This window comes from Suricata suricatta, chromosome 4, assembly GCF_006229205.1.
Source record: "Suricata suricatta isolate VVHF042 chromosome 4, meerkat_22Aug2017_6uvM2_HiC, whole genome shotgun sequence".
Lineage (NCBI taxonomy): Eukaryota > Metazoa > Chordata > Mammalia > Carnivora > Herpestidae > Suricata > Suricata suricatta.
Window position 1 is genome coordinate 58,042,099 of NC_043703.1, and position 7,135 is coordinate 58,049,233.

A 7,135-nucleotide genomic window follows, 5' to 3' on the forward strand; every position below is an offset into this window, starting at 1 on the left:
TCTGTTAACACCTCTTGCAAGATCAGACAGCTTTGGGAAGGTTAGACCTATAATTAGTCCTAGAAATGCCATATAGTGGAGTAGTTAAGTATAATGGGCTTGACTCATTCTGCCACTTCTTGGCCATATGAACTTGGACACTTTCTGCACCTATAAAATGAAGGTTATTGTGGCTACTTCATAAGGTTGTTCTGAATGTTAAACAAGCAAATATATGTAAAGTTGTTAGAACAGTGCCTGGCACATAATGCTCAGTAAGTTTCATCCTCCTTTGTGGTCCCTCTGGAATGCAGAAACAAGTTACAATACTTATACCTACACAATCAACTTTCAATTATTTTCCCAAGTAACCTGAATTCACTAGATGAGTAATTGCCAAAGTATTGCACAACTCCCTGTTCCTAAGAAAAGGTGAATATCTTTGATTCTTTGTTCTTTGAATAAATGTTCAAGTAATGTTATACACTCTGTCTCCTTCTCTTGGTCACAAGCTGGTTCTCTCAAGTTCTGTAGTATGTAGATATATTTCCTAAAGTAGTTAGCCCTTGAACCATTTGTGTGCAATATCTATTTACATCCTCTAAAACTGATGTTCTCTGAAACACACTTTGGGAAACACTGTTGATTAGCTGTAGATCAATAGAAAAGCCTAACCACACATTATCTCGAAGTACCAAGTGGCCAATTTTTATTAACCAAGAATACAGATTAAAATATATTTTATTAACATATTAGGTCCATATTTTACTCCAAGGCACATCTATCAGACCTGAATAAGTAGTCATCTTTAAAAAATCAATATGTAATGAAGATTGAAGCAGTTACTCAGATAATTAAAGCAAAGCTACAGTGTTTGCAATAATTACTCACAAAGTTGTGCTTGTATAGAGCTGCCTTTTGTGGGCTCTAAATTTTTATTTTTCCCATTTAATAAGGCAAAAAGACTTCTTAATCACTGCTTCTCAGAAATTTTATTTTGTTCAAGGAACAAGAGAGTTCTTCAAATTAAAGATGTTGGTAAATCAGACCAGAGAAATACAAAGGATTGTAACAGAGTATTATGAAAAATTATATGCCAACAATTGAACAACCTAGAAGAAATGGATAAATTCCGAGAAACATAACCTACCAAAACTGAAGCAGGAAGAAATAGAAAATCTGAACAGACTGATTACCAGCAACGAAATTAAGTCAGTAATCAAAAAACTTCCAACAAACAAAAGTCCAGGAACAGATGGCTTCACAGGTGAGCCCTACTAAACATTTAAAGAAAAGTTAACACCTATTCTTCTCACGTTTTTTCCAAAAAAAAGAAAAGGAAGAAAAACTCCCCAATTCATTCTATGAGGCCAGCATTACCCTGATTCCAAAAGCAGAAAAAGACATCACAAAAAAAAAGAGAAATACAGGCCAATATCTTTGATGAACAGAGATGCAAAAATCCTCAACAAAATACTAGCATACAGCATTCAACAATACACTATAAAAACCATTTACCACAGTCAAGTGGGATTTATTCCTGGATTTCAAGGGTGGTTTACTACTTGCAAATGAATCAATGTGATACCCCACATGAGAAAGGGTAAGAACAATATGATCATTTTATAGACACAGAAAAAGCATATGACAAAGTACAACATCCATTCATGATAAAAACCCTGAACAAAATAGGGTTAGGGAGAACACACCTCAACATAACAAAGGCCACATATGAAAAATCCACAACTAATATCATAGTCAGTGGGGAAAAACTGAGAGCTTTCCCTCTAGGATCTAGAACAAGATAAGGATGTCCACTCTCACCACTTTTATTCAACATAGTACTGGAAGTCATAGCCTCAGAACCAAAGAAAGAAAGAAATGGCATCCAAATTGATAAAGAAGTAAGATTTTCACTCTTTGCACATGACATGATACTATATAGAGAAGATCCTAAAGACTCTACCAAAAAACTATTAGAACTAATAACTGAATTCAATAAGATCAAAGGATACAAAATCTATGTCCAGAAATCCATTGCATTTCTATACACCAATAATGAAGTAGCAGAAAGAGAAATTACAAAAACAATCCTATTTATAATTGCAATAAAAATAAGAGACCTGAGATAAACATAACCAAAGAGGTTAAAGAGCTGCACTCTGACAGCTATAAAACATTGATGCCCGGTTACAAGGGGCTGGCTCAGTCGGAGGAGCATGGAACTCTTGACCTCAGGGTCATGAGCTGGAGCCTCATGCTGGGCATAGAGATTACTAAAATTAAATAAACTTAAAAAACAAAAACCCACTGATGAAAGAAATAGAAAGTGACACAAACAAATAGATATTTCATGTTCATGGATTGAAAGAATGTTGTTAAAATGTCCATACTATCCAAAGCAATCTACACACTTAATGCAATCCCTATCAAAATACTAATAGCACTTCTTATAGAACTAGAAAAAACAATTCTAAAACTTGTATGGAACCACAAAAGACCCCAAACAGCCATCCAATAGAAATCTTGGTAAAAGAAAAACAAACCAAAGGTATCACAATTCCAGACTTCAAGTTATACTGCAAAGCTGTAGTAATCAAAATAGTATGGTACCGGCACAGAAACAGACACATAGATCAACAGAAGAGACTAGAAAGGCCAGAAATAAACCCACAATTATACATCCAATTAATTTTTGACAAAGCAGGAAAGAACATCTAGTGGGAAAAAGACTCTTCAACAAACAGTGTTGGGAAAATGAAATTGGACTACTTTCTTACAACATCCACAAAAATACACTCAAAATGTATTAAGGATCTTAATTTGAGACCTGAACCATGAAATCCTGGAAGATAACACAGGTAGTAATGTCTCTGACATCAGTCACAACAACATCTTTCTAGATATGTCTCCTGAGGCAAGGAAAACAAAATAAGATATCTTTATCTTATAAACATTGGGATTACATCAAAACAAAATGCTTCTGTTGATTGCGAAGGAAGCAATCAACAAAACTAAAGACAACCTACCAAATGGGAGACGATATTGGTAAATGACACATCCAATAAAGGGTTAGTATCCAAAATCTATAAAGAACTTCTATAGCTCAAAATCCCCTAACCAAATAATCCAACTAGAAAATGAACAGAAGACATGAATAGACATTTCTCCAAAGAAAACACACAGATGGCCAACAGACACATGAAAAGATGTGCAACATCACTCATTATCAGGAAAATACAAATCAAAACCACATCGAGAAAACATCTCACACCTATCAGAATAGCTAAAATAAAAAATTCAAGAAACAAGTGTTGGTGAGGATGTGGAACAAAAGGAGCCCTTGTGCACTGTTGGTGGGAATGCAAACCGATGAAGTGGAAGACAGTATGGAGATTCCTCAAAAAATTAAAAATAGAAGTACCCTATGACCTAATAATTTAACTACTAAGTATTTACCCAAAGAATATAAAAACAATAATTCAAAGGGATATATCCTCTCTGTTGTTTATTGCAGCATTATGAATAATAGCTAAATTATGGAAGCAGCCTAAGTGTCTAGCAGTAGATGAGTAAAGATGTGGTATATGTGTGTGTGTGTGTGTGTGTGTGTGTGTGCATGCGCATGTGTGCACACACACACAGACACACACACAGAGGAATATTCAGCCATAAAATAAAATGGAATCTTACCATTTGCAACAACATGGATGAATCTAGAGAGCATAATGCTAAGTGAAACAAGCCAGTTAGAGACAGACAAATACCATGTGACTTCACTCATATGTGCACTTTAAGAAAAAAACCAAATGTACCAGGAAAAAAAAAAAGAGACAAGTAAAAAAGCAAGCTCTTAACTATAGAAAGCAAACAATGTTTCAAGAAGGGAGGTGGGTGCGGGGGATGGGTGAAATAAAGGGGATTAAGAGCACAGTTATCTTGATGGGCATATATATGTTGGTTAACAACCCAAATTTCCCAAATAAAGATGTGTAAAATAAATCGCAAGGATTCTAGTCTCTTGTTACCATGAAATATTTCACTGTATTGCTGGAAAAGACTGGCAGAGTAAAACCACCACAGAGCCGTGAGCATAGTCATGCATGTCTTTGAAGGAGAAGACTGTGTTACTCATCTTTGCATCTCTAGCCCCGCCCTGCACTGGGTACATTGGAGATGCTGAAAAATATTTGTCAAATGAATGTCAGTCTTACAAAAACAATAAAAAAATTTACCATATAATGAGATTTCAAGGGCTTACTCAGTTCTGAGAAGAGCTGTAGAATACTTAGTAATACTATCTTGTTTTTTAAGATCCCTATCCAATAGGTAGGAACAGTTTTATAATTAGGGTGACAATTGCTGATAGGAAGATGTATGCTTCTAAAACGTTGATAAACTGTTTTTGTGATGAGTTTAAGCCTTTTTCCTATAACTTAATTTATATTGTTATATTTGCTTTAACATGTTCTTCAAAAGTAAAAATAAAAAGGAGCTTCGGGGTTGAATCTTCATAAAAGAATCTGTAAAATCCAGCAAAAAAAAATGAGGCTTTCCTAAAGGTAATTTTAATGGGACGAACAGGGTCTAGGAAAAAACTCAGGAATGACAACTATAGAAGGTATTTCATGGCACACTTCATTAAAGCACTGTGGATTTTCCAAGCTTCAGTGTACATAGTCCAAGCTAACTACAAGGATTTAACACAGGAGAAAAATCAAGTGTTTTCTTTTGCCAGTCTCTGAGGCTACACCTTCCGGTCTGCACATACCCCAGGGATGACAGTGGGTGAATGATTAACTGCTGTTTATTTGTGCTAATGGAGAGCTGTTGCATAGATAATCCACAAAGGTTATTTATTTCAATTTATTTTATCATTTCTGGCAGCCTTACAAGTACCAATTATTAAATAAGGGTAATCAGATATGAATCTACCTAAAGATCTATCCTGGTCTTTGTCTCAGACAGGTGTATGAGGACATGTTTGTAGGACTGCTAAACTGTCTTTCATGCTGTCAATGTTAAAAATGACACATTCCTAAATTTCTAGCTTTATCTTATCACATGGCAGGGTAGAGTGAACTTTGTACAGTGCCTGACAGAGTGCTTATGTTTATTTAATGAACGTTGAATTACCTCGATTTTGCTTTGTCACGTAGGCCAAGACACCTAATCTCTCTCGGGCCACTTTGCCCATGTGTAAGGTGAGAATTTACACATATAACTTCCAGTATTTCTTGTTGCTTAACAACTCCATTTCAAAGGGCGCCTGGGTGGCTCAATGAGTAAAGCATCTGCTCTTGATTTCCTCTCAGGTCAAGATCTCATGATTTGTGAGTTCAAGCCCCCGCATCTAGCTCTCTCCCTCTTTCTCTGCCCCTCCCATGTGTGTGCTTGCGTTCATCCTCTCTCTCTCTCTCAAAATAAATAAATAAACTTAAAAAAACCCCAAACACTCAGTTTCAAAACTATTGTCTCCTTATACCACTTCTGAGTGGAATAATCCCTGTTTTGTACACAGCTTAAACATAAACCTTTTGGCCTCTAAGTATTTCTTTTTTTTATTTCTTTAAACATTTTTATTTATTATTGAAAGACAGAGCATGAGAGCATGGCAGGGGCAGAGAGAGAGACAGACACAATATCTGACGCAGGCTCCAGGCTCTGAGCTGTCAGCACAGAGCCCAACCTGGGGCTTGAACTCACAAATTGTGAGATCACCTGAGCTGAAGTCAGACGCTTAACCAATTGAGCCACCCAGGTGCCCCTCTGAGTATTTATTTTTTAAGTTTTAAGGGTTGCTGCCTTAATTACTAGTACTTAGGAATTTGGTCAGTAAATCCAAGTTTAACCTACCCTAACTATCCATACTCACCCCGTTTTATGGATTCGGATAATATTTGTTCTAAGCCTTGATCTACACAGCTCGTGGCTGGCCTTCTCTTGGTCTCTTGTGCTATATTTTTCCTTCAGCTTTCTTCAACTCACCCTTTCACTTGAAATGCGATAAGTAAACCATACATAGGTAAGGAGAAACAAATTTTGTGTCTTGTTTCTTGTAAGGGTTGGTAAAAATCCTCTACTTAATTTTTAAACTCCTAATGATTGCATTTTATAGATACTTTTGTGACCACACCCTGGAATGGTAGCTATAGAAATATCTTTCTGAGCTTAAATAATATGTAATAGACCATGGTACTTATAGTTTTTTTTTTTGGATACCATTAGCTTGTTATAAAAGAGAGACATGAAAATTATTTACATGATGAGAGATTTCACAACTTCACTGGAATGGGCAGGTTCACTTCATGCCATTTCAATAATGATTTATTTCAGTCTACATATTTTCTGAGAATGTCACCATCTCTAAATAAGAAATAATCCTTGTCATCTAGAACTACTTTGGTGCCCCAATATTCTGGGAGAAGAACGTTATCTCCAACTTTCACACTGACTGGTTGAATCTCTCCACCCTTTCCTTTAGAGCCTGATCCAACAGCTACTACAGTTGCTGGCAAAACTTTTCCTTGAGATTTTTCTGGAAGCATAATGCCTCCTTTGGTTACACTTTCGGCTGCACTCCTTTCAACTAAAACTCGGTCAAGAGGGGGAGAAACTTTCTAAACGCTTGTCCTGCCATGACTCCGACCGCCGCAGTTCCTACTCTGCACTGGAGCTGCCGCCGCTGCAAGGAGACCCGCAGTCCCGGTACTTATAGTTTTGTCTATTTATCCCCATATCTCACACTTTTTTTTTTTTAAGGTCACTGCTGTCTACTCACAAAACTGTGTGAGAACTCTGGCTTACCCTGTTGAACTAGCACTATGCTCCCAAATAAACCTTAACATCATCTCCCCTTTGCAGAATTAACACAAAGTTAATATGACGAGTCCCAGTATAGATCCCCGGAACGCTTACATCTCCCATTTCTTTGTCTTCAATTTAACTTATTTGGAGACTTGGCAACAGTCTGAATGAATTCAAATCAGTTTTAGAAAACATCTAGTTCAGCCTCTAACCAAGCAGGAACCATATTTATGATCTATGTAAACCAGACTGTATTAATTACATGCTCTTATTTCCTATATTCTTAATATTTTTTAAATGTTTTTTATTTATTTTTGAGAGACAGAGAGAGACAGTGTAAGCAGGGGAG

At 36.3% G+C, this 7,135-nt stretch overlaps 1 pseudogene; it reads right to left on the reverse strand.

Annotated features, from left to right (window-relative positions):
• Nucleotides 1–6,174: 6,174 nt before the first annotated feature.
• Nucleotides 6,175–6,807, reverse strand: LOC115289524 (annotated as a pseudogene).
• Between the last annotated feature and the right edge of the window lie 328 nt (nt 6,808–7,135).